General features: G+C 37.0%; 1 pseudogene; it reads left to right on the forward strand.

Moving 5' to 3' along the window:
* Nucleotides 1–23,742: 23,742 nt before the first annotated feature.
* Nucleotides 23,743–23,842, forward strand: LOC122097737 (annotated as a pseudogene).
* The last annotated feature ends 400 nt before the right edge of the window (nt 23,843–24,242 follow it).

Consider the following 24,242-nt stretch of genomic DNA (forward strand, 5'->3'; position numbering starts at 1 on the left):
GACATAGCTAGCAAGATCAATAGAAAGCCCACAGATTGAGAGAAGATCTTCACTAGCCATACAACGGACAAGGGTCTCATATCTAAAATATACTTCTAATTCAAAAAATTAAATCCTCCAACAAGAAATCCTCAAAGAAAGAACTGCCCAATAAATAAGTGGGCTAAAGACTTAAAGAGAAACTTCTCTGAAGAAGAAAGAAGGATGGCCAATAGACACATGAAGAAATGCTCAACCTCCCTAGCCATAAAAGAAATGCAAATCCAAACAACATTGAGATAGCAGCTCACCCCAGTTAGAATGGCAAAAATCAAGAACTCTAATAACAACAGATGCTGGAGGGGATGTGGACAGAAGGGAATCTTACTTCATTGTTGGTGGGAGTGTAAACTTGTTCAAACCCGTTAGAAAGCAGTATGGAGGTTTCTCAAAAGACTCCACATAGAGCTCCCCTATGACCCAGCAATCCCACTTTTGGGCATTTACCCAAATTTTTACAAACAAGACCACACTAAAGCTTCCAGCACAACTATGTTTATTGCAGCATTATTTACCATAGCTAAGATATGGAACCAACCCAGATGCCCCTCAGTAGATGAATGGATCAAGAAAATGTGGTATATATACACAATGGAATTCTATGCCTCCATCAGAAAGAATGACATTGCCCAATTTGTTAGGAAATGGAAAGACTTGGAAAAACTTATTTTAAGTGAAGTAAGCCAAGTCCAAAGAAACATAGATCCCATAGTTTCGCTTATTTGCAATATCTAGTATATGTCTGAGTCAAGCAGAAAATGTCAGATAAGGTGATGTTAGAGAAATGAACCCTAAGATATGTATTCAAATGTTTTTTTCTTTCATGCAATTGTTTCTAATTCATTTATAATATTATTTCTTTGTTGCTTTGTATGTCTTTCCCCTACAGTATAAACCCTGCTTTCACTGTATTTGCTGTCAGTACAATTTTTGGAGGAGAAGGGGAAAAACAAGTCGTTTAAGGATAACTGTGGACCCGTTACAACAATGAGAAGTACAAGTTTTCATGTCGAAAACGAACTTTACAACTTTGGTGTGTGTGTGGGGAGGATAGGGTCGGGGAGGGGGGTGGCTGGGAAGACATGTGAAGGGTAGACAAAGGAGTAGGCTGCAATGCTTGATAAGAAATGTACTCATTATCTTGTCCATGTAATTGTAACCCCTCTGTACAGTATGTTCACAATAAAAAATAAAAGTTAAAAAAAAAGAAAATACACAATACATCAATGAATAAGACACAATATAAAGAGAATGACTACACCAAATGCAAGATGTCGCCCACCCATATTTGGAAATATATATCCTTTGTTTAATTATGAATTTATGACTATACTGGCCCCCACCAGGACTCCATCTCAGGTCCCAGAAATGGCTTAACTCCTTAGTGGCTCATAGGCTGGTGTGCTCACCATGATCCATTCACCAATTGGGCCTGCTAGGCCTTGAGTTCAAATTCCAGCACTGCCAAAGATTCATTCTGATGTGAAAAGCCTAGGGTTGCACACGTTTTCCTGTTCTGTAAATGTCCTGGGTCTCATTGAGGATGGAAAATGCTATATAAGCAACTCAATAGCCATGGGAATAGGTTGTCATCCATGTAAGCACAGTTATATCTGTCAACATATTCAATAAAATGCACAATACATCCATGAATAAGATAAATAAAAAATTAATAAAAAGTATAAATACACTGAATGCAAGATGCATAACACACCTGTAGGTAAAGAGAGATCCTATGTTTAAAAAAGGTGGGCTTGCTATTTTGTTCAGTGCTGGGGCTTCAAATCAGGTCCTGGACCAGGCCTTACATTCTAGTCTTCAAGGATGGTGGGCTTCCCCTTCCTCCTCAGTGCAACAGTGCTATCCAAACCTGAGTTTAAATCCCAGAATTCACAAAAGATTCATCCTGTTGTCAGAAGCCAGTTGTTGTAAACGTTTTCCTCTCCTGTGTAAGTCCTGAGTCTCAACTAGGAAGGGGAATTCATAGGCAGCCCTATAACCATGGGAACAGGTTGTCATCCATGTCAGCACAGTTAAACCTGTCACCTTACTTAGTCAAATGCAAAATACCTCCATGAAGTAGAGACAAAATCAGGAGAAGTTCACCGAACTTCTACAAGATGCTCTACACACATGTTTGTCAATATAGATCGTATGTTTAAAGTATGAATTCATGACTATAGTGGACCACCCTGGTGATCAATGTCAGATCCTGGGAATGGCCTAGCTCATTAGTTGCTCACAGGTTAGTGTGTTCACCTTGACTTATTGGCCAGTTGGCCCTACTAGGCCCTGAGTTAAAATCCCAGCACTACCAACAAGTGAATCGTGGAGTAAGAAGCCAAGTGTGAAACTTGGTTTCCTTTTCTCTGAATATCCTTGGTGATCCTGAGAATCCTGGCATGATGGAGAACATTTCTATAAATCTAGATGCTCTGTGAAAGGATGTCATCAATGTAATACATGGAAGGAGTTTCATCATAGTACAATCAATGGTAAATAAATTAATAAACAAAAAATACAAGAACAACCACACCAAACATGTATGGACTGAACATCTATAGGTAAGTATCAATCCTATCTTTACAATGTGTATAAATAGTATGTTTCCGGGGCTGTTGCTTGAATTCAGGACTAGTGAACAGGCCTGACTTTCTTATCTTCATCCCCATTGCTGTAGGTTTACCCAGATCCTGAGTTCAAATCCAAAGCCTGGAAGAATAAACAGCGTGAATTGCAAGCCAGGGAGCTAAATTTTTTTAATTTTACTTTTCTCAATACGGTGCTTGAACTCAGGTCGTGGCAACTCTGCCTCAGGTTTGATCACCCTAGGCTGGGGTACAGCCACTAGATCTGCAGCTCCTCCTGGGACCCTAGACCCCCAGGCCTTGCAGGGAAAGCAATGCACAGAAAAAATATGGCCATTTTATATTTTCTTCCTTTGTATGGTGACCCTCATTGGTCTGAGTGACACTGTTGCAAAGGGTACTTCAACTTGCATTGCTGAAGGCTGCCAGACTATCAGGATTAACAATGGAATGTTGTCAATGTCATGGTTGAATGAATTGATCATGGAAGATGCTCTATAAAATTAAATTAAAATTTCAGGAGGCTGATTGATTTGATTTAATATTTATGAAGCATTGAAAGAATATAATTACTTAAAGGAACGCAATAATTTCAGGACACTGATTTCATTAATAGTTTACGGATGAAAACAATTTATTAATTACATTGAGGCAGAATTAATACCCAGGAATTGGTAAGAATGTAGTCTATATAAGTGAATAATGTATAGACATCTTTGACACTCTATAAAGATATATATTTATTAGCGTACTGCCATCTGCATGTCAATCTTTTCTTATTTTGGTAACCCCTGGGGCTTGACCTGAGGTCCTGGGAACACTCTGTCAGCTCAATTTGCCACAGGATGGCATGCTAACACTCACCCATTCATGAATTGGGCCTTGTGGGCTTGTAGGCCTTGAATTCAGATGCCAGCATTACCAAAAATGAATCGTGGAGTAAGAAGATAATGGTGACACATGTTTTCCTTTTCTGTGAAAGTCCTGGGTGTCAGGGATGAAGACCTATATCCTGTATAATCAATGTAATCAATGTTTTATGTTCCATAATAGTAAATAAAATAAATGATCAATACATGAATAAAACAAAAAAATAAAATAACTACTGAATGCAATATGGAGTCAACTTATGTATATAAATATAAATCATATATGTAAATTGTACATGAACAGGATGTTTTCTAGTGGTGGGGATCTGTTTTAGGCATGAGGAACAGACCTGAATTTCTTGACTTCAAGGAGGCCAGCTTCCCATTCCCACACAGTGCAACAGAGTTACCAAGACCATGAGTTTCAATCCCAGTCCTGGCAGAAAAATGGCACTTTTGCAGTATGTGAGGCCCAATTCTTATGTATTTTATTATGCCTAAATTTTATGAATGTGATTGTTTAAAGGTTTAATAAAGAATTAACTAAAATCGGTCAGTATCCTGTAATATAATTGTGTATAATTTTATCCTAGAATCATTCAAGAACTGCCCTTTCAATCATGACATACATCACATTCCATTGGTATTCATATGGATAGGATGAGTTCCTTAGGATCTCCTGCCATTTGGAGGTGGCAGGACCAGGATTCCAACTGTGGGCTCCAACTCCCACCACTTCAACTTGGGGATAGGGTACTCACCGTTCTGTCCAAGAATATCAGCAAGACCAATGATTAGGCAGGCACCAGTGGCTCTCAGCAGTCCTCCTTGATACTTACAAGGTTGTGATGGGAGGATCATGGTCAAAGTCATCCTAGGCAGGAAAGTCCTTGAGACCTCTCTCCAACTTCAGTTCCAACAAAGCCAGAAGCCCAGGGCTCCAGTGTGGAAGGCGAGCCTTGAGCAAAAGCAGCTCACAGACTGTTCCCAGATCCTGAGTTCAAGGTCCGGGTCTGGTAACAAACAGACATACACAATAATCTGTGCAGCCATCCAGCTAAAGAAGGTCATCCTCTTTTCTCCAACTAAATTGGTCCCTGGGAAAAGGGCTGGGGAAGCTGCTGTCTTCTTGACTCCACCCATGCTGCTTGCATCACAGAATTCTAGCCACACCCCCATTATTTCATGGTTCTTTCTAACCAATGGGATACAAGAATGGTGGCCACACCCACATTCCATGCTGCCCAGTAGCACCTGGATTCCCTCTGTTAGTTTCCAATACTACCAGCAATTGAGGAAGGTAGAGGTGGCTGAGTGGTGAGGAAGAGACTCAAGCGACTTTGGAGTATAGTAAGAAATGGAGATGCCAGCCCACACCCCGGCTCCCTCCTCCCTTCCCAAGGTGCAGGATTTCAAACCTCAGGTAATGGTGCACTGCCAGCCCACCTAAAGCCCTGACCTGGTCCCTGGCCCTGGTTCTCTGCTCTTGGCCCATCTGTTTCCGGGGTCAGACACTCCTCTGGGGGCACCATGACCCCCTGCTTATTTCCTCACCCTGGCTCTGAAGAGCCACCTTTCTGTCTTGGGCATTTCTGAAACAGAGACTCAATATATGCTCTGGTTGGTCTGGATTGAGGTCCTCCTGTTTGGGACAGGTATGCTCCACCAGGCTTGGTCCTCTGTAGTTGGGATGGTAGACCTGTAGCGCCATGCTCAGTCATCGATTAAGATGGATTATCCCAAACTTTTAGTCCACAGCAGCCGATTCTTGACCACAGGTGAAGCTCTGGGTAGGGCTACAACCATCAGACCTCATTCTCCTCACAGGACAGTTTTGAGGAAACAAGGGATTTATACAGAGGGAATCTCTTGAGCATGGCTTGGCATGGAGGGAGTGGCCTTTAGAGAAGGTTCTCGGCAATTCTGTGAGCAAATGACAGGAAGATACCAGCAAAGGGCTCAGGTGGGGTCAGTTATTAATCATGCAACAGGTGGGGATTTTGAAACAAAACATGGCTCTCTTTCATCATTACCCTATCCCCATGAGGAGGGGATCCTTCACTGTGTTGAGTTTTGCATCTGGGGAAACTGAGGCACAGAGAAGTCAGGTGATCTCCTTATGACTTCAGCTTCACAGGAAGCTCGGCCTCACTTCACTACCATGCTCTCAAGGACAATGGGTGCTATTCAATCCACTTCTTGTGGTAGGAAGTCCACTCTTGTCAGTTGTGGGGCTTGAACCCTAGACATGGGCGCTGTTCCTGAGCTCCTCAGCAAAAGGCTAGTGCTCTACCACTTGAGCCCACAGCACCACTTCTGGTTTTCTGGTGTTTCTTTGGAAATAAGAGTGTCAGAGACGTTCCTGCTGGGGCTGGCTAAGAACCATGATCCTCATATCTCAGCCTCCTATGTAGTTAGGATTAGATTTCTGAGCCACCGGCACCCGACTTAATTGTAATTCTGACTTTTCTATTCTCTCTTTCACAAAAACTGGTTGAATGGGTGCTGGAGGAGGGGGTCCAGCATCCCCATGTGGCTGGAATCTAAGGTGACCCTCTCATTCTGGAGGTGGGCTGTGGGTCAGGAGCTATCTCGCTTAGCCTGTTGAAACAGCTCCCTGAGGTAAGACCCACTGTGCCCTGGCTAGACTGTGAAATTCGTTATCCATCCAGTCTTAATGGACTTATTGTTTTACTTTCTACATCATTTTCTAGCACCTGGACAAACTTCTGATGCATAGTTACAGAATGAAAATGTAATGCCTTCTTATGAAAGTCATTTAGGGCTCTGAAAATGTGGCTTCATGGTATGGTAATTGCCTAGCATGCATGAAACCCTGGGTTCAATTCATCAGTAACACATAAAAAAGAAAAACACTGGAAGGAATGCTGTGCCTCAAGTGGTAGAGTGCTAGCCTTGAGCAAAAAAAAAAAAAAAAAGCTCAGAAATAATTCCCTACCCCTGAGTTTAAGCCCCTGGACTGGCAAAAAAAGTAGTAAATGGAAAATAAATAACCCATACTTGAAATATATAATTGCTCCTTCCATACTGACACCTGACAATAGTCCCTAATTCATGTACTTTACTTATGTTAGGATACTGTGTTGAAAAAAGTTCTGTTCATTAAGTCACAGCAATTATTGCCAGGAATGGGCTTAGATGTTAGGTGAAGATTAATTCTGGAAATTCAGTGATTCCAGGATTTTGTGTCATCACTGCTAATCACAAAGTGAAAATATTCTAAGTGTGATTTTGAAACCTTTTTGGTCAGTTTTGGCACCAAAAAGGCAGAAGCTAATTAATAGTTGTGACAGAAAATAAGGAATAACTCCAGATGGAAAAAAAATGATAGTAACTAAGTTTACCAGAAACTGGTCTAGAGAACCATTTTTGGTTATTGAAGAACTAGTTGTCAAGTAGGCTTTTCCTCATTGCCTTTAGCATTCTAAATCTCTTAGGCTAGTTCTTAATCGCTGCATGATAAATGTATCTCCTTCTATGCTGTTCTTTCATACCTTATCTCCTTTGTTTTCTAAAAATCTCATTCTTTCTAGATTTCTCTATGAACATTTCCTGATACTAAATATACCTATACAGATGTCACAGGATGCTAATGTAAGGGTCCCATAGCTCATGAGTCATTAATGTAACAAAATGGAAAAGGAGGACATATTTACTGCTACCTCAATTTTTCTGAAAAGCTGCTATGTTATCCTTTGGTTAAAAATTCCATTCTTTGTCTACACAGTGTCATTCAGTGCACATATTTGCAAATATGAGATGGGTGTTGATGGTTTACACCTGTAATCCTCTGGTTGAGACCAGAGGATTGTGGTTCAAAGCCAGTCTTGTCAGGAAAGTCCATGAGACCATAATCTTCAATTAACCACCAGAAACCCGGAAGTGGTGCTGTAGCTAATGTGGTAGTGCGCTCAACTTGAACTGCAGAGCTGAGGGACAGTGCCCAGGATCAGAATTCAAGCTGCACAACCAACAAAAAAGTGAAATATGACTTTAAGTTTCCCCAAAAGGAACAACAAGATCAATAATCTTCCCAAGCAAAAAATTAATTCCAAAATGATTCAGTGCACCTACTTTTGCTGAGTTATGTTGTGGATTCTTTGCTGGACATATTCTCTAAAAACAAATCGTTTAGGGATACAGGTGGACCCATTGCAAAAATGAGATGTACAAGTCGTTATGTTGAAAAACGAACTTTACAACTTTGGTGTGGGGGAGTGTGGGGTGGGGGGAGGGAGGAGTATGGGAAGGGATGGGAAGGGGAAACAAAGAAGAGGCAACAATGCTTGATAAGTAATGTGCTTGTTATCTTGCCCATGTAATTGTAACTCCTCTGTACGGTATTCTCACAATTAAAAAAAAAAAGAAAAAAATGTCAAATATTAGCTTTACAATAAACATCTAATATTTCTTCTTTGAAAAGAGATGTCTATACAGTTGATGTCACTTAGTATTACTCCTACGTGGAACACGAAGTATGAGGCCACTCCCTTTCTAAACCATGCTTGCTAATCACGCAACTTTGTAGACAGTAGAATGGAAGCACAATTCTGTTTCCAATGCAAATCAGATATAAGAGCATGAACTTAATTGGAAAAAAGTCCATCCTGAGAGAGCAGGGATTACACTAGCCATGAAGTGGTGGACAAGATCACATTTTCTTTCCTTTACTTTATTTTTTCTTTATTTCTTTCCTTTACTATATTTTTTGTTGGTGGTGGTCTTGGCATTTGAACACTGGGCCTGGGAGCTGTCCCTCTGCTATTCAGCTCAAGGCTAATGCTCTATACTTGAGCCACAGTGCCACTTTCAGTTTTCTTGTAGTTAATTGGAAAAAGAGTCTCCAGGACTTTCCTGCCCGGTCTGGCTTTGAACCCTATCCGAAGATCTCACCACCACCCAGCTTAGGATCACATTTCTAACAGTGTACATTCAGCATATGTAATGTGTATGTTCATCTATCTTTATATGAATTCTTGAGTTAAAAATCTAGGCTACAGCTTAGCCTTTACACTCACAAAATGTTTGTAATTTAAAAGTTGATACTACTGGAGAAATAAAACCTAAGAATGTAAAGGTGTCTGGGAAGTTCAGTTTGCATCCAGCCTGGGAAGAACAGTTTTGAGAAACTATATATAATTAACCAGCCAAAATCTGGATTGAAAGAATGGCTCAAGTATTGGAATACCAGACATGAGCAAGATTGCTGAATAAGATGTTGAGACTTTTGCATACATACATGCAATCATACACATATATACAGAGGCACTTATATATGCACAAGTACACATATTAAGCAACTCTCAGAATATGTGGAAAAGTTAGAAAACAATAGAAAATATGTCCTGAGTAAGACTAGAATCAAGTGATAATTTTTAATGTTAGAAAGTTCTCAAGTGAACTTTCTTCAAAAAAGTTTAAGAATATTACATAGATAGGGACCAGAGATAGTAATAGAGTCAAGTAATCATTATTAAAGAGATCGGATCCACGGAGGAATGAATCAGAGACTCCTGCAGGTGCATCTGAAAATGTTCATATCCTGTGTCAAATGTTATAACATCTTTGAAAAGAGTACATGAACACTCTGAGCAGTGCAGTGGATAATATTACTGGATTAGTTCAGAATTGATAGTCTGTATCTAGATTAAATAAACCAAGAAACTATGGAAGGGCAATGTGATACAAGGCTAGAATTCTAGCACTCAGACTAAGATAGGAGATTATTTAGTGAAATTACACAGTGATACCTTCCCTGGACCAGGTAGTATAATTTTGTCTTAATAAAACAAACCAAACAAGAAAGGAATACAAAGTTGGACGTTTGGGCTAATTATGTCATTATGTTTTGAGAACTCAAGTTTCCTATTGAAATGCAACTCATATATAATCCTCAGTTGTGTTTTAAATGCTCTCTTCATTACAGAACATTCTTAGATGCAAAATAGCTCATGATTCCCATCCAAAATTTGAAAAAGTAAGTAATCACCACTCTGTTAGATTCCAAGGAAAGGATGAAGGGTTACAAAAACTTAAGCCTGGAGAAAGAGCAAAGTTAATCTAATGAAAGACTATGTAGAACTTGCTAAATTAGAGTTTAGATTTAAAATAAATATTTTGGTTTTGCTTGTAATTTCATATTCTATAGGGTACTTACAAAATTCTTTTAAGTAGACAAATTTACAAATGTTTCTTGCATTCTATTTGCCTAGAATATTCTTTCATGAGAGTTATAATTAGAACTCAGGTAATAGATAACTCCAACACTTCATGTATAAAATGTTAATGTGAATAATGTACACAGAGTTGCCAACAAATGGATGATATTAATTTATAAATTTAGAAAAAGAGCAATTTTTTGAGGCTTTGCTATAACATGGTATGAAGAGAATAATTGTGGGACATCTTCTTTCTTCTATTTCTTTGTAACACAGGAAGCAATTTCCTTTATTACGTGCCTCTGTATACAGTGAGAAAAATGTTAGGTTTGGGATTTGTTTTTTATTTTTGTTTTATTGGTTTGTCCTAGGGCTTGTACTCTGGGACTGGACACTGTCTCTGTGCCTGTTTATGCTCAAGGCTTGTGCCCTACCACTTCAACCTCAGCTCACTTGTGTCTGTCTTTTGCTGAGAAGTTTATTGGAGATAAGAATCTAGGGAACCTTCCTGCCTGGGTGGGCTTTTGTCAACATCTACTGCGTTAGGGTCCCTGGGTAAGGGTAACGAAATCACAAGGACATAGGGGATGCAGAATGCAAACAGCAATTGCCACTGAATGCTGTGCTTTATTGTTATTGGTATTTAAATACAAGCAAGCATGATCTTTTCCAAGATTTGGTCAGAAGACATTCACACAAAAATTTCAACAGATATATTTTTACTTGACCTATGAGACAATGTCTTGGTATATTATTATCTAAACTATTTTAGAGCAAACTCAAACCACTTCTCCAATATCAGGAAAATGCTTGACCAGCTGCTCATCTATGCTTGAGCAAGCAGAAGAGCTACTTCCTCAGCTCCCAGGAGTCTGTGACATGTGTTTTGAGACAGGGAAAGAGAACATTTTCCCTCTCCAGCCCGGCATGCCAAGAGCTTTCCTAATACTCAAACTCAGTCCACAGATAATCCTGAGGCCAGAGCCTGCATCATTCTGCCCCTTTAACATAGACCCTGAGTCTTCACAATTTGCTTCTTTTTTCTTTTGTTTTAAAAGTAAAGCTTTCCAGAGGGTTATCATAGACGCTTGCATTGATTTCATAAAAATCAAATATAACAGTACAAGTGCAAACAAAATAATAACAATCATAATTCCTATACCACTAGCAGTATGTGAAATGCTTTGTAGTATTTCGGATCCAACCCTTCCAATTGTTTAATAAATGCATCAGCAATATTAGAAGCATCATCATTTGTAAATTGTTTACCAAAAATATCATGTACATTAAATTGTAACTGAGCAATCAATTGAGCAGCTGTAGAATTTCCAGAAAAATAGTGCTGTATTACATTCTAATCATGTATAGATTTTTTATATTTTACATTAGTAATGGAAAAGGTAGTGAAATTCCAATCACATTTTAACAATAACTGTTTTTCCACAACCAATAACTTTTTTCCTAACCATCCCACTGTCTGTTTAAGAATATTAATCTGTGTTTATAATAGAGCATCAATTTCTACCTGTGAGACCCACAATTCATGTGAATCCCGGTGGCATTCTTCCACAAAGTGCTTAGTTTGTAAGGAAGTGTTTAGGGCAATTCCAGACACTGCAGCAACAGTGGTAATAGCAATTAAGTTTAAGATCACTGCTACAATGGCTTTGTACGTTTTAATAGTTTGGTAAAAAAAAATTCAATAACAACACTATCCAAAGGATTTTGGGACCATTCTCTTCTGAATTTAACAGGTAGCCAAATATGAGTTCTTTGTTGTAATATCATACTACTATCACTGTCATTAAAATTAAGAGAAGAATTAACACAAGAATACAGGCGACAATTAAAACAAGAAATAGTAGGAGAAAATGTAAAATTTCCCACTAAAATACATAAGGCAGAGGTACACAAACAGTTACATCGTAAGATTTGTACAAAGTAAAATTATAAGTAGATGCAGAGTTCCACGTCTCTGAAAAATGATCCATTTGATAGCATCACGAGTTTCAGCACCGCTCTGACCTTCCAAAGATGAGTGTGAACAGCAGTGGGTGCAGCCATGAAAGCCCATCGAGCATCTGCAATGCCTCCATCTCCCCTGGCCATTAGTCGATCTCCAGTAAATGATCCATTAATGGCTTCCAGCATCCTAGTAACATTTGATGAATCACATCTGGTAATATTCTATTCTGAACATGTGTTAATAAACTTTCCAAAAGGTCCCCAATTAATAAAATTATTGAACACTTTTCCAAATGCTTCTCTACACTCTTGCCACACAAAAGGCTGATATTTTAAATCAATATAAGTAAAATCGGGACACATAGGTAAGGATAACTTGCCATCAAAGGTCACACTTTCCCAGTTACTATTAATGGACCAAGGAGTTAATCGCTGCAGCTGTGTACTAGAATTGGAAGTGCATTTCCCAGGTAAAACCCAATGTTGCCCATTCATAACTAAACATGGAGGAGGCCCCAGACAAACAGGCAAGGAATGAGTATAGTAAGTAAAATTTAAAAAGCTACATCATCCTTATTGCAAAATGTCAAATTATTCCAAAGAGGAGATAAAACAGCAGGAACATGATAGATGGTTATATCCATGTCTCCCCAAACAACAGGTTCCAATAAAGGAGGATTAGGAACAAAGGCCCAATAAATTAGCATTAGCATGGACAGAGTTTATAGTAAGCAGGGCACACATGGCCAAGAATAAGTTCTCAGCCATGACAGGTTTACCATTGCATTGTAACATCTTTTGTCCTTCTGCAGTCAACTTTTTAACCTGCCCCCAGGTGGGCAGTGGGGATTTCTTTTTCCTCAACTGGTGGCCTATTCCTTGCAGGATATGGGGCTGTCCTCAATGGGCTGCGTCTGTATGCATCAGGCAGGAAGCTAGTATTGTTTGCCATCCTGTGTAGACACAAAACCCTATCCTCGCCCCTTATGTAATAACGTTCCTAGTTGCTATTCTGCATCCAATGCAATCTTAATCCATACGGGAGCATTTAAATAAGGTTTTTCTGATATTTGTTCAAAATGGCACTCAGCTCTAGTTAAAGTATCTACTTGTGGTAAGTTTAAAATATTAAGAACAAAAAGAACTTGATGTAAAATTATTTTAGGATTTTGCATGGAAAACCACAAAATATCCATACTTTCATTCAACTTTTCCTCCTTTTAAATTTTTTGATTTGTTGTTTTAGTGTGCAATGAACTCGTTCAATAATGGATTGTCCTTGGGGGTTATATTCTATTCCTGTAATATGTACCACATCATAAAGTTCACAAAATCTTTTAAATTTGATAATTTTTTAGGCTGGTCCATTATCAGTCTTTATTTGGCAGGCACTCCCATAATGGCAAAAGCTTCCAAAAAGTGTTCTATTACATTGTTAACAGTTTCTCCCGTAAGGGCAAAAGCCCAAATTTGGAATAAGTATCTATTGTAACATGTACAAAGGAAAAATGGGCAAAGGCTTGTACATGGATTATATCCATTTGCCATTGCTCATTAGGTTGTAATCCTCGAGGATTTACTCCAGCAGGTACAACTGTCAAATGCATTGGTCTGCAGATAGGAGACGTTTTTATAATTTGTTTACCTTGAGAATAAGGTATTTTATAATGCATATGTAAATGGACAGCATTTGTATGTAAATGAGCATGATCCTGTTTAGCAGAAGCAAAACTAACTATCAACATGATTATTGCCATATACAAGGTACCCAGGTAACGAAGAGTGAGCCCTAATGTGAGTTACAAACACTTTGGCATTACATTGTTGCAGTAATGCTTGTAATTGTTTAAATACTTGGTTTAGCTGGAGTTTAGATGAATATGTAACAACAGTGACTATATTAATCACAACCCCTACAGCATAGGCAGAATCAGTAACAATATTAATATCTCCCACAAAATCTTGTAACACCTTAATAATAGCAAAAAGTTCATTTTGTTGAACTGATGCTAAAGTAGTTGTTTGTACCCAATATTTATTTGTTGTCCAATAAGCACTTTTTGTTTTGGAGCCATGTATAAAAACAGTAAGAGTAGTGGAAATAGGGGCCGTGGTAATTATATTATTAATTGCAAATTGTTGTGTATGTAAGCAATCCCACAATCTACATTTGGGGAAATGATAGGAAAATTGCCCAGTAAAATTTACTAATGCTATTTGTAGCATTTCAGACATGTTTAAAAAATATTTTACTTAGTCTTTTGGCAAAGGAAAGATAATTTCAAATAAATCATACCCTGATAGGGTAAATACCCATTGCCTGGCCTGTTGAATAATAATTGCCAACGATTGTTCATATGGCATATTTTTTGTAAATCTATGCCATTTATAAATCCATTCTAATGGTATCTCATTTTCTCCTATAATTCCTGTTGGTTATTTCCATCTATCTAAAATATATAAATTTATGAGTTGATTTAGCGTTACTCGATGTAAAACCATTTTTTATTCTCTTGTACAAATTGTACTTCTCTTTCAGCTTCCTTAGTTAAAGTTCTTTTGCTATGTAAATCAGATTCCCCTTGTAACAATGAAAATAAATTATGTAATTGATAAGTAGGAATTCCTAAGGCCGGTTGCATCCAATTAATATCTCCTAGTAACTTTTGATAATCATTTAACGTATGTAATTGATCACGTCATAAAGATATTTTTTGAGGTGCGACTGTTTGTCTAAAAACAACGTATCCTAAATATTTTACCACTGTATTTTTTTGTATTTTTTCAGGTGCTATTATTAATCCAAAATCTTTATAGAGGGTAAGCACTATAACACCTTTTCTAATTCTGTCATATTTGGTCCTGCAAATAAAATATCATCCATATAATGAAAAATATAAATGTGAGGCCATTTTGTCTAACAGGTTTTAAGGCCTTATCAACATATATCTGACACATAGTTGGAGAATTCATCATTCCGTGGGGCAACACCTTCCATTGGAAGCACTGATGAGGGGCTTGATGATTTATTTGTGGTAAAGAAAAGGCAAGTCTTTTACAATCTTTTACATGTACAGGAATGGTAAAAAAGCAATCTTGTAAATCTATTACTATTATTGGCCAATTTTTAGGAAGCATTGCAGGCGACTGTATAACAGGTCGTAAAACCCCCATAGGGTACATGGATGCCTTAACTCCTCGTAAATCAGTCTGCAATCTCCATTTCACTGACTTCTTTTTAATAACAAATATTGGAGAATTCCATGGTGACATAGACGGCCCAATATGTCCTTTGGTTAACTGTTCTTCAACTAATTGATGAGCTGCTTATAATTTTTCTTTAGATAAAGGTCATTACTCAATCCAAAGAGGTTCCTCAGATTTCCATAATATCATGATGGGCTCCATATAAAAATGTTAAAATTGAATATGAGCTCCCCATTGTTGCAGTACATCTCTACCAATTATATTAACTGGAACCTCCATAATATAAGGTTTAAGGACAGCTGTCTGTCCATCTTCTGACGTTATAGTAACATACAACACTGCTTGTCATATAAAATTTACAGGAGTTTTGTTAACTCTAATATTACAGGGGATTATTTTATATAATAAATGATTAGACTATTCATGAGTTTTAATAAATGTAATATCTGAGCCAGTATCTATTGGTCCTGTCAATATCTTTTCCTGAATATTAATTTTAATCTTAGGCTGTATTTTAGTAATATGAGTAGTCCAAAACACATTTTTGTTGGTTAGTATTTCCAAATCCCCCAAATGACTTTGCAATAGATATATATATGGTAATAACAAAATTTGAGCAATTCGTTCTCCCTTTTTATAGGAAATATCTGCAGAAGCTGACATTCAAATTTTTATTTCCCCAATATAGACAGCATCAATAATTCCTAAATGTACTAAAACTCCTTTTGTATTAAGACTGTATCTACCGGTCAATAGGTCAAATGTTCCTTCAGGTAAAGGGCCATAAATTCCGGTAAGAATTTTTTGTGTCTTATCACCACCTTTCAAAATAAAATCTTTTAAGGATTGTATGTCCACTGCGGCGCTGTGGGCTGTGGCAGGGACGAGGGAAAAGATGGTTGGCTGCCCTAGGTTATTAATCCTGGTCCCTGGGGCTAGCCCGATGGAGAGTTTCCCTGCATAAGTTAAGCATATTTTATAGGAATTCCTTTATTGTCTATTTTTGCTCTACACTCCCTTGTCCAGTGCTTCCCTTTTTCACGTTTAGGGCAAATTCCTGGTCCTCTCTTGTTAACATCAGTAGCCTTTTAAAAATTTTTCTTTATATGTCCCATTTGACCACATCCAAAACACTTTAGATTATAGGGTTTTGTTTGCAAAGCATGCCAGGTAGTGGTCATAGTTTCACCAAACACCTGAATATTCCTGGATTCAGATATAAAGTCTTTGCAGGCCCTTAAATATGTATTCACATCCCCAGATTCTTTAATAAGCAATAGAGCTCCTCTACAGTCCTCATTAGCATTCTCATAAGCCAACATGCTCAGCAGTTGTTGCCATGCAGCCTCTCCCACAACAGTACGTTCCACGGTCAATTTCAATAGTGATAAAAATTCAATACAGGGTTTATTAGGTTTTTGAATTACTTTAGTCCAAGAGCCATAATGCTCTCCTACCGGTGGAATCCTTTTCTCATGCCTCAATACCTATGTCTCTTAACTGCTCATGGATCTCTTCAGGAGAGTTTACATTTATATGAGCATTCGCATATTGTTCTGCAGGTGTGGATTACTGCTCTGTGCATTTTGTCTAGCCCTTTTTGTACATAACTCAGTAAACCACATTTTCCATTGTAGGTATTTAGGTTTCTTAAGCAAGGCTCTACAAAGCATCTTCCAATCCACTGGAGCAAAATTATTGTAATGTCGGGCAAGCCCATTAAGCAATTCCTTAGCATAATGAGACTGAGGACCATACAACTGCCTTCTTAAGTTTACCAATATCATCAACAGCAACACCTTCATATCTGGCTGGTTGAGCTATACTATTCATAGGGGGTGGTCGAATTACAGGATAAGAAAAAATAGGCATTTCATCATCAAACTCACTGTCTGAGCCCTCTGTTTGTGAAGGAGTGATGCTGTAAAAATTGCATCAGCCAGTCGAGGAGCCAAAGGCTGCTTTACTTTCACTTTCTCAGGTTCTCCTTTCACTCTGCTAATTTCCAACTCCATATGTTGTAATTTTGAGAAAATCAATTGCATTTGCTCAGACATTTTATTTACACTTTATTCCTTTTGAGCCTTTTTTACCTCTTGTTTTTTCTCTGTTAATTGCAATGCATCCTTATCTATTGTGTCCTTAACCTCAGAGTCCAACTGTAAATCTACAATAGAAGGGGTGACCTCTTTCTTTAAGTCTGCTATTAATCTTTCCTCATTCGAAGCTTTAAAAAGGGTATGTAAAATAGCCCAAATGGACCAAAATCTAATAGGAATCTTTTCCCTTTCTTGAACAGCTTTTTCTACAATATTCTTTACTCATTTCCAATTATCAACATCGAATTTTCCTTCATCAGGGAACCAAGGATTCCATTTCCTAACTACATTAATACACATTTCTATGTCAGAAGAAGAAATATTTACACCATAAGCAGCAAGTAAATGTTTAAGCATAAGTAAGTACGGAGTAGATTTAACTTGTCCTATCACCCTGTAATTAAAATTACTTACCTGAATATCCCTTCCTGAATTCAACAATGCATGGTCCCTGTTTGGGCGCCAATTGTAACATCTAGTGCATTTGGGTCCCTGGGTAAGGGTAACAAAATCACCAGGACACAGGGGATGCAGAGTGCAAACAGCAATTGCCACTGCATGCTGTGCTTTACTGTTAGTGGTATTTAAAGACAAGCAAGCATGATCTTTGCCAAGATTTGGTCAGAAGACATTCACACAAAAATTTCAACAGATACATTTTTACTTGACCTATGAGATAATGTCTTGGTATATTATTTTTTTGGGGGGGTCCGGTCGTGGGGCCTTAACTCTGGGCGCTGTCCCTCAGCTCTTGGGCTCAAGTCTAGCACTCTATCACTTGAGCCACAGCACCACTTCCGGCTTTTTTCTTTTTGCTTATGTGGTGCTGAGGAATCGAACTTAGGGCCTCATACATGCAAGGCAATCGTCTACCACTGAGCCTCCTTCCCAGCCCTGTCTTGGTATATTAGTATCTAAACTATTTTAGAGCAAGCTCAAACCACTTCTCCAATCTCAGGGAAATGCTTGACCAGCTGTTTAACTATGCTTAAGCAAGCAGAAGAGCTACTTACTCAGCTCTTAGGAGTCTGTGACATGTGTTTTGAGATAGGGAGAGAGAACATTTTCCCTCTCTAGCCCGGCATGCCAAGAGCTTTTCTAATACTCAAACACAGTCCACAGATAATCCTGAGGCCAGAGCCTCCATCATTCTTCCCCTTCAACATAGACCCTGAGTCTTCACAGTCTTTGAACTGTAGTCTTCCAATCTTCGCATCATGATTATCTATGGTAGTTAAGAGTGTATAAATATAAATAATATTTGCAAGAATACCAGTAGAGGAAAAATGATACAACTCTGTATATAGTGGTGTTCTTTCCAGAATATGGAGGGCATCACATTAGCAGAAGTGCAGTGTATTTTCACAATGGACATAAGCTATTCTTGATGTGAATTAAGGGAATTTTGAGGTGCACCCTACCAGTTGGAAACTGGTGGGCTAGGATGACTTTATGGCATAAATCTTGTGATTGATGGTCATAGTAATAATAGCTTAATCTGATAAACAACTGCTTACTCTTGAAGAATTAATTATCACATGCTTCATATCCCATATTAGAATGTGGCTCTTTTTCTGTTCACTTCTCAGTCTGTAACACTCCATTGGAAAATGCATCTACTGCAGAATTACATAACATGCAAACAGGTATATTTTGAATCTCTCAGGTATGGAATGTTCAGAATTTGAAAATGAGTAGTTATTAGTCATAGGAATTTTGAAGAATACATGCATTCTGTCCTCTTAACAACTTATTTACTTTTAAAAGTTATGGGTTTCCATAGAATTAAACTGTTTTCTGTTTTAGTATAACAAAGTACTAAATTTATTCTATTTTCAAAATATTGGCAAGTATATTGTGAAAAATTGTGTAGTTGGATATCATTACAGTTGATGACCCTCTGATAAAGAAGAGAAAATTAATTCAAATTAGATGCCAAATAATACCGATATTTTAAAAGTTACTACATAAAGAACAATATTTACTATACCAAAACAGTGAAATTTTATTTCATCAGCTTATTTTTTTTAATTTAATTTTAATGTGAAAGTGATGTGCACTGTGGTTACAGCCATTGTAAGTTAGTGAATACATAAGTTTTCAAACTTGTTATCCCCTCTCTCATTTTTCTCAGTTTTTCCTTCACCCTATTACCCCTCCCAAGTTGTAATGTACATTTCCAACTTACTGTCTTGTGAGAATTGCTATTGCATTGGTTTGCTGTTCGTCCTTTGTCTCGCCATTTTTTTGTTCCTGTTCCCTTCCCTAATTAAGGTAAATGTATACACAATACACAGAGGAAGGGATAAAACATAGGGGAAAATCTCAAAGAAAATAGAAATCACATAGTACATCAAAAAAAAAAAAAACAACCACAAATAAATATGTTTCCATATCTTGGAGTTCATTTTGCTCAGCATCAGCTTATATGGTCAAATATATGCATAACAAAGCCACTGGAAAATAGTATTTTCATGGACACTATATAATGAAAGCAACATGTTAACTGTTTTTGATGGTGAAGGTGGGATTAAGATTGGTGAATTCATGATTCTGATAAAGGAATTTCAAAAGAGTTAAAAATTTATGACAGGTAAATTTTAATTGTTCAAAATTTTAACAACTTAGCCTATTAAGAAAATTTAAAATTGTCTGGGAAAATAGGCTTTCATGCAAAGAAATCCATGGAGACTTAGCTGAGAGGGAGCAATGTGGGTGAATATGGCTCATTTTCACACTAAACAAACAAACCTCACAAACCTTGCTGTAAATCCTGTAGGTTCCCTTGAGAATTGTCCTTACCCAAGAAATAAACTCTGACTGTGTGAAACAATGTTGTAGTGGAATTTAAATTCAAAGTTCTTAAAAAAAAAAAAAAAAAGAAATCAAAATTTGCGAATTGACATTTAATTACCAAACAGTAATTCTCTGAAAAAGAAGGAAATATAATTCAAAATCACTTGACTTTATTAAAAGTATGAGAAAAGTGTAGTGAAGAGAGATGAGAGAAACCATAGAGGACTGTTTTCTCTCCAGTGGTGTAATGGGTTCTTGATCTTGATTCTTCCATTCTATCTTCATAAGCTATAAAGCCACAACTCAGGACTGGAGTAACCAGTTCAGACAAAGAATACTCACAGAATGGGGGCTGGGAAAGTGGCTCAGTGGTAGAGCGCTTGCCTTGCATGCCTGAGACCCTGGGTTTGATTCCACCACATAAGAAAAAAAGAAAAAAGCCAGAAGTGGAGCTATGGCTCAAGTGGTAGAGCACTAGCCTTAACCTGAAGAGCTAAGGGACAACGCCCAGGCCCAAAGTTCAGGCCCCACGACCAGACCAAAAAAAAAAAAAAATACGGAATAAAATGTTTGCAGTAGATGTAGGTGATTTATAACCTTAGACAATCTATAAAAATCTGTTCAAAATTCTGCCCTACCCAAACCTGCCTTCTTTGAACAGCTTTGTTTGCTTTTCCCAAGACTGCCCTTCATTAACTGCTTAAAATTTTGTGAGGTCATATACATACTTTCTAGAGATTGCTGTTTGGTTGTGATTTTTGTGTGTTTTTGTTTGTAGTTGTGTTTTTAACTGAATTTCAAAAGGTTGTGCAAGTGTGTTACAATTAAATATGTCCATCTAATTGTCCAATGCTCCTGGATCAGAGTCACTCATTCTATCATTCTCAACCAACCTTTTTTCCAAGATTTATTTCAGATTTACCACTTACTTATTACATGTGTACATTGAGTATTCCAGCTGTACTTGCCCCTTGTTCCATTTTTCATTCATTCTATGTCTTTACTATTATTCCTTTCTGGTTTCAACTTCGTGATAGTCATTCTGTTAAACTGTCTGTTAATACTTTGAAAGGTTTATATACATTCCATAGAGTTTCAATCCTGCATATACTTGAACTGATGTCAGCATATACTTCCATAATTCATGCTTGATGTCAGCATATACTTCCATAATTCATGCATCTGTAATAACAATTTGCAAGACTGGGGACGTGAAGCACCTAAACATCATTTTATTCTCATCTTTTTGGAAGATTAATCTTTAGTCAACAAGAAAGTTTAAAAATCGCTTAGAATTTATAGCTAACTACCAGTTTTTATAAATGGCTTTGTGCAATGGTGTGTGATTATTTTATTTTACATGGGATGATATTTTCTACTACCTATAAGTTTTGGAAAAAGAAGAAAACTAAAATTTACTACTTAGAGGAATATGATAGAAATAGAAGATAGATTTTATGTTTGTCACATCTCTGATCAGTTCCCATATTCATGATTTAAAGTCATATTTCTTACAATGTTAGACATATAGGGAAAATATATGATAAGGCAACACATGATAAGGCAACTATTAGTGACTTTTTAAAATGTACCTTCTTATGTGATGAAATTTACTTTATTAGCTAATATTTGGGTTAGAATTATGGGAGGTTGATATATTTAACACATTTCTGGAAGGCACCTACTGAACAACGCAAATGGTAGGAGATACTATTTCTACACTTTATTGAATGGTTGAACTTATTTGGCATTAGTGTTGGGTAAATAAATCAACTCTATTGTAGCTTGATTCCTGCACTTGAGAAACTTTTAATGTCACTATCATCTACTTGTCAAGTGTTATTTTGTTGAATATGATTCTAAAAAGTTTATCTGAAAAGGAATATACTTTCAGGAGATTAAATGTAGGTTATCATTGGTTTGAAAATGACATTTTTATACTACAGAACCAAGTTTTACTGAAGTACTAGTGTTTTGAAGCACTAAGGGTCTTCTCAATTAATGTTTTTCTAAATTATATTTCACCTCTAAATCAAGTTTTCCTAGTCTTGGTAGACCAATTATGGATCTATGATTCCAGAAATTATTTTTGGCTGCACTGAAATCTTTCATTAATCATTAGGAGAGGGGTATATTAAAATTAATCTTTTGACATTTGTGATTATGTTTACTCATATGGGCTTGTCATCTGTAAATTGAAAGTTTGAACTACAGTACATTCTCTCATATATTGTGGTTTCCTCTTTCATTTTAAGTTGCCTTACATTTCACAATTGCTTACTGCTAATTAGTAAAGGAATTGGGACCCTGAAATACTATAGGAAATAAGAAATTGAGATGGGTCTTCAATTACTTTCTGTTAGCATGTTGCATGGGCCAAGGTGAGAAGACTTGCAATTGTTATCTGATGATGCAGATAACTGGGACCTGGTATCCTCTGACCCGTGGGTACTGCAGAAGAAAAATAGCTTTTAGGCATCATATGAAGAAAATCACTTTGGGACCAGCGAGTTAGTACAATAAACACAGCAGCAGTGTAAAATCTCTTCTAGATTAGAGGAAAACAATACTTTTTTTTTTTTTTTTAACTATGTGAATTCAGAAGACCAAGAACACTTAGATGGTATCACAAGTTTATAGCAAAGACATTGCATTGATACTTTTTATATTCAAATATATATTCTAAACCTAATTATTTATGTTCCAATCTATTTATGGGAATAAATTTCAATTTATTTGTCAAATTATGAATTAATTCTAGTAAGATTCACTGTGTGAAATTTAAGATCAGCACATATAAATATAAAATATATAAGTATATATAATATAAGAAATTGTTATGCATTGTTCTGTTTTGGTTAGGGTATCAAAGGCAACTCTGTTTTAAAGTATTATTCCATTATCTCTACCTCAGTTTTTGGTAGAGTTAGACCTAAAGCTTTACCATTTGTAAATTTAAAGCCTGGAGGCAAGAGGAAACACTTTGATTAAAACATTACCAATTTAAGGCCTAATATCGATGAAAAATATATAGACTTCTTCAGGAGCTATGGACATATTTGGTGATAGAAAGTCAGTAGTGTAAGTTCCTGCCTGGTTGTATGGTAGACAGGCCAGGATATTAAGTAAACATGCATATAAACAACTTTTTCACCTTTTTGGCTTTAGCTACTTTTGAAATAATAGGTATAATAAACAATTATATATATATATTTGTTGTTGTTGTTTTTGGGTCCAGTCGTGGGGTCTGAACTCTGGGCCTGGGCCCTGTCCCTCAGCTCTTCAGCTCAAGGCCAGCGCTCTACCACTTGAGTCACAGCAACACTTCCGGCTTTTTTCCTTTTGCTTATGTGGTGCTGAGGAATCAAACCCAGGGCTTCAGTCATGCAAGGCATGCGCTCTACCACTGAGCCAACGTCCCAGCCCAAACAATTACATTTTGATAAAATACCTTCTATTCTGAACAATTCGGTCTGAAGTGTTCATCTCTCTATGAACCCTTGTAACTAAGATTAGTTTTGTTCCAGTAAGAATCTATGCTGCCAGTGTAAGATATTCTGGTTGGTCTGTTCCTACATGGAAGAAGGGTAAGGGTCAGGAAGACATTTGTGCCACTGAGACCTCATTTAGGAGATTTTAAGCTGCAGAAGTTTAGAAATAGCTCTTAAGAAAGGCTTACTTTGAATCCATTAGCTCCACAAAGCTAACTCACTTGATAAATAAGTACTTGAAAAGCCATCACCTTTGGACTTAGCTGTAAAGGTTTCAAAGTATGATCAAATTTAAAATGAAAACGACAATATAGTTATTGACAAAAAATTGCAAATGTGAACAATCGACCATACAATATAAGTTTTTTCCACTATGCACAGAATTTTAGAGAAATAAGATCAATAACATTTTTAGGAACAATAAGGGTTCCTTGTTACAAATAGGCAACCATGGATATATGCCTGTATAAATATTGTATCATTATGTACTTAAATTTAGAGGATACTACATGCTTCAGCAGCAGGTCTACCCAAATTACAACAATACAGAGATTAAAATGGTACTTGCACAAGGATGGTATGAAAATTTGTGAAGTATTCCATATTTTTCATTCTTCAAATGCAAGAAATGAAAAACAGTTATTAAAAAGTTGATTACAAAAATACAAGTGTAACAATACATGTAATTCATAGAATTAAAGGTTAGTTTGACATCAGTATATTAAATCTTCACCTTAGAAAGGCCCTTACATAACATAAACTTTATAAAACTTGAAATTAGATAACATTGTCATTTTGTCCCAAAGAAATAAAATTTAAACCATGGTCATAGGGGGTTCCCGGAAGATGGTGGAGGAGAAGCTGTAGGCTAAACAAGCTCTCGCATAGAAAGCAGTTTTAGAGTTCCAGTGAACAGTCCTAAGCCAGAGAATCACACCAAGTGTGCCATCAATATTCACAGAGTTAGGACAGAGAGGGAAAATCCAGGCAAGGAGACAGATCTGAGCAC

This window comes from Dipodomys spectabilis, unplaced genomic scaffold, assembly GCF_019054845.1.
Source record: "Dipodomys spectabilis isolate Male_0828 unplaced genomic scaffold, ASM1905484v1 ptg000429l, whole genome shotgun sequence".
Lineage (NCBI taxonomy): Eukaryota > Metazoa > Chordata > Mammalia > Rodentia > Heteromyidae > Dipodomys > Dipodomys spectabilis.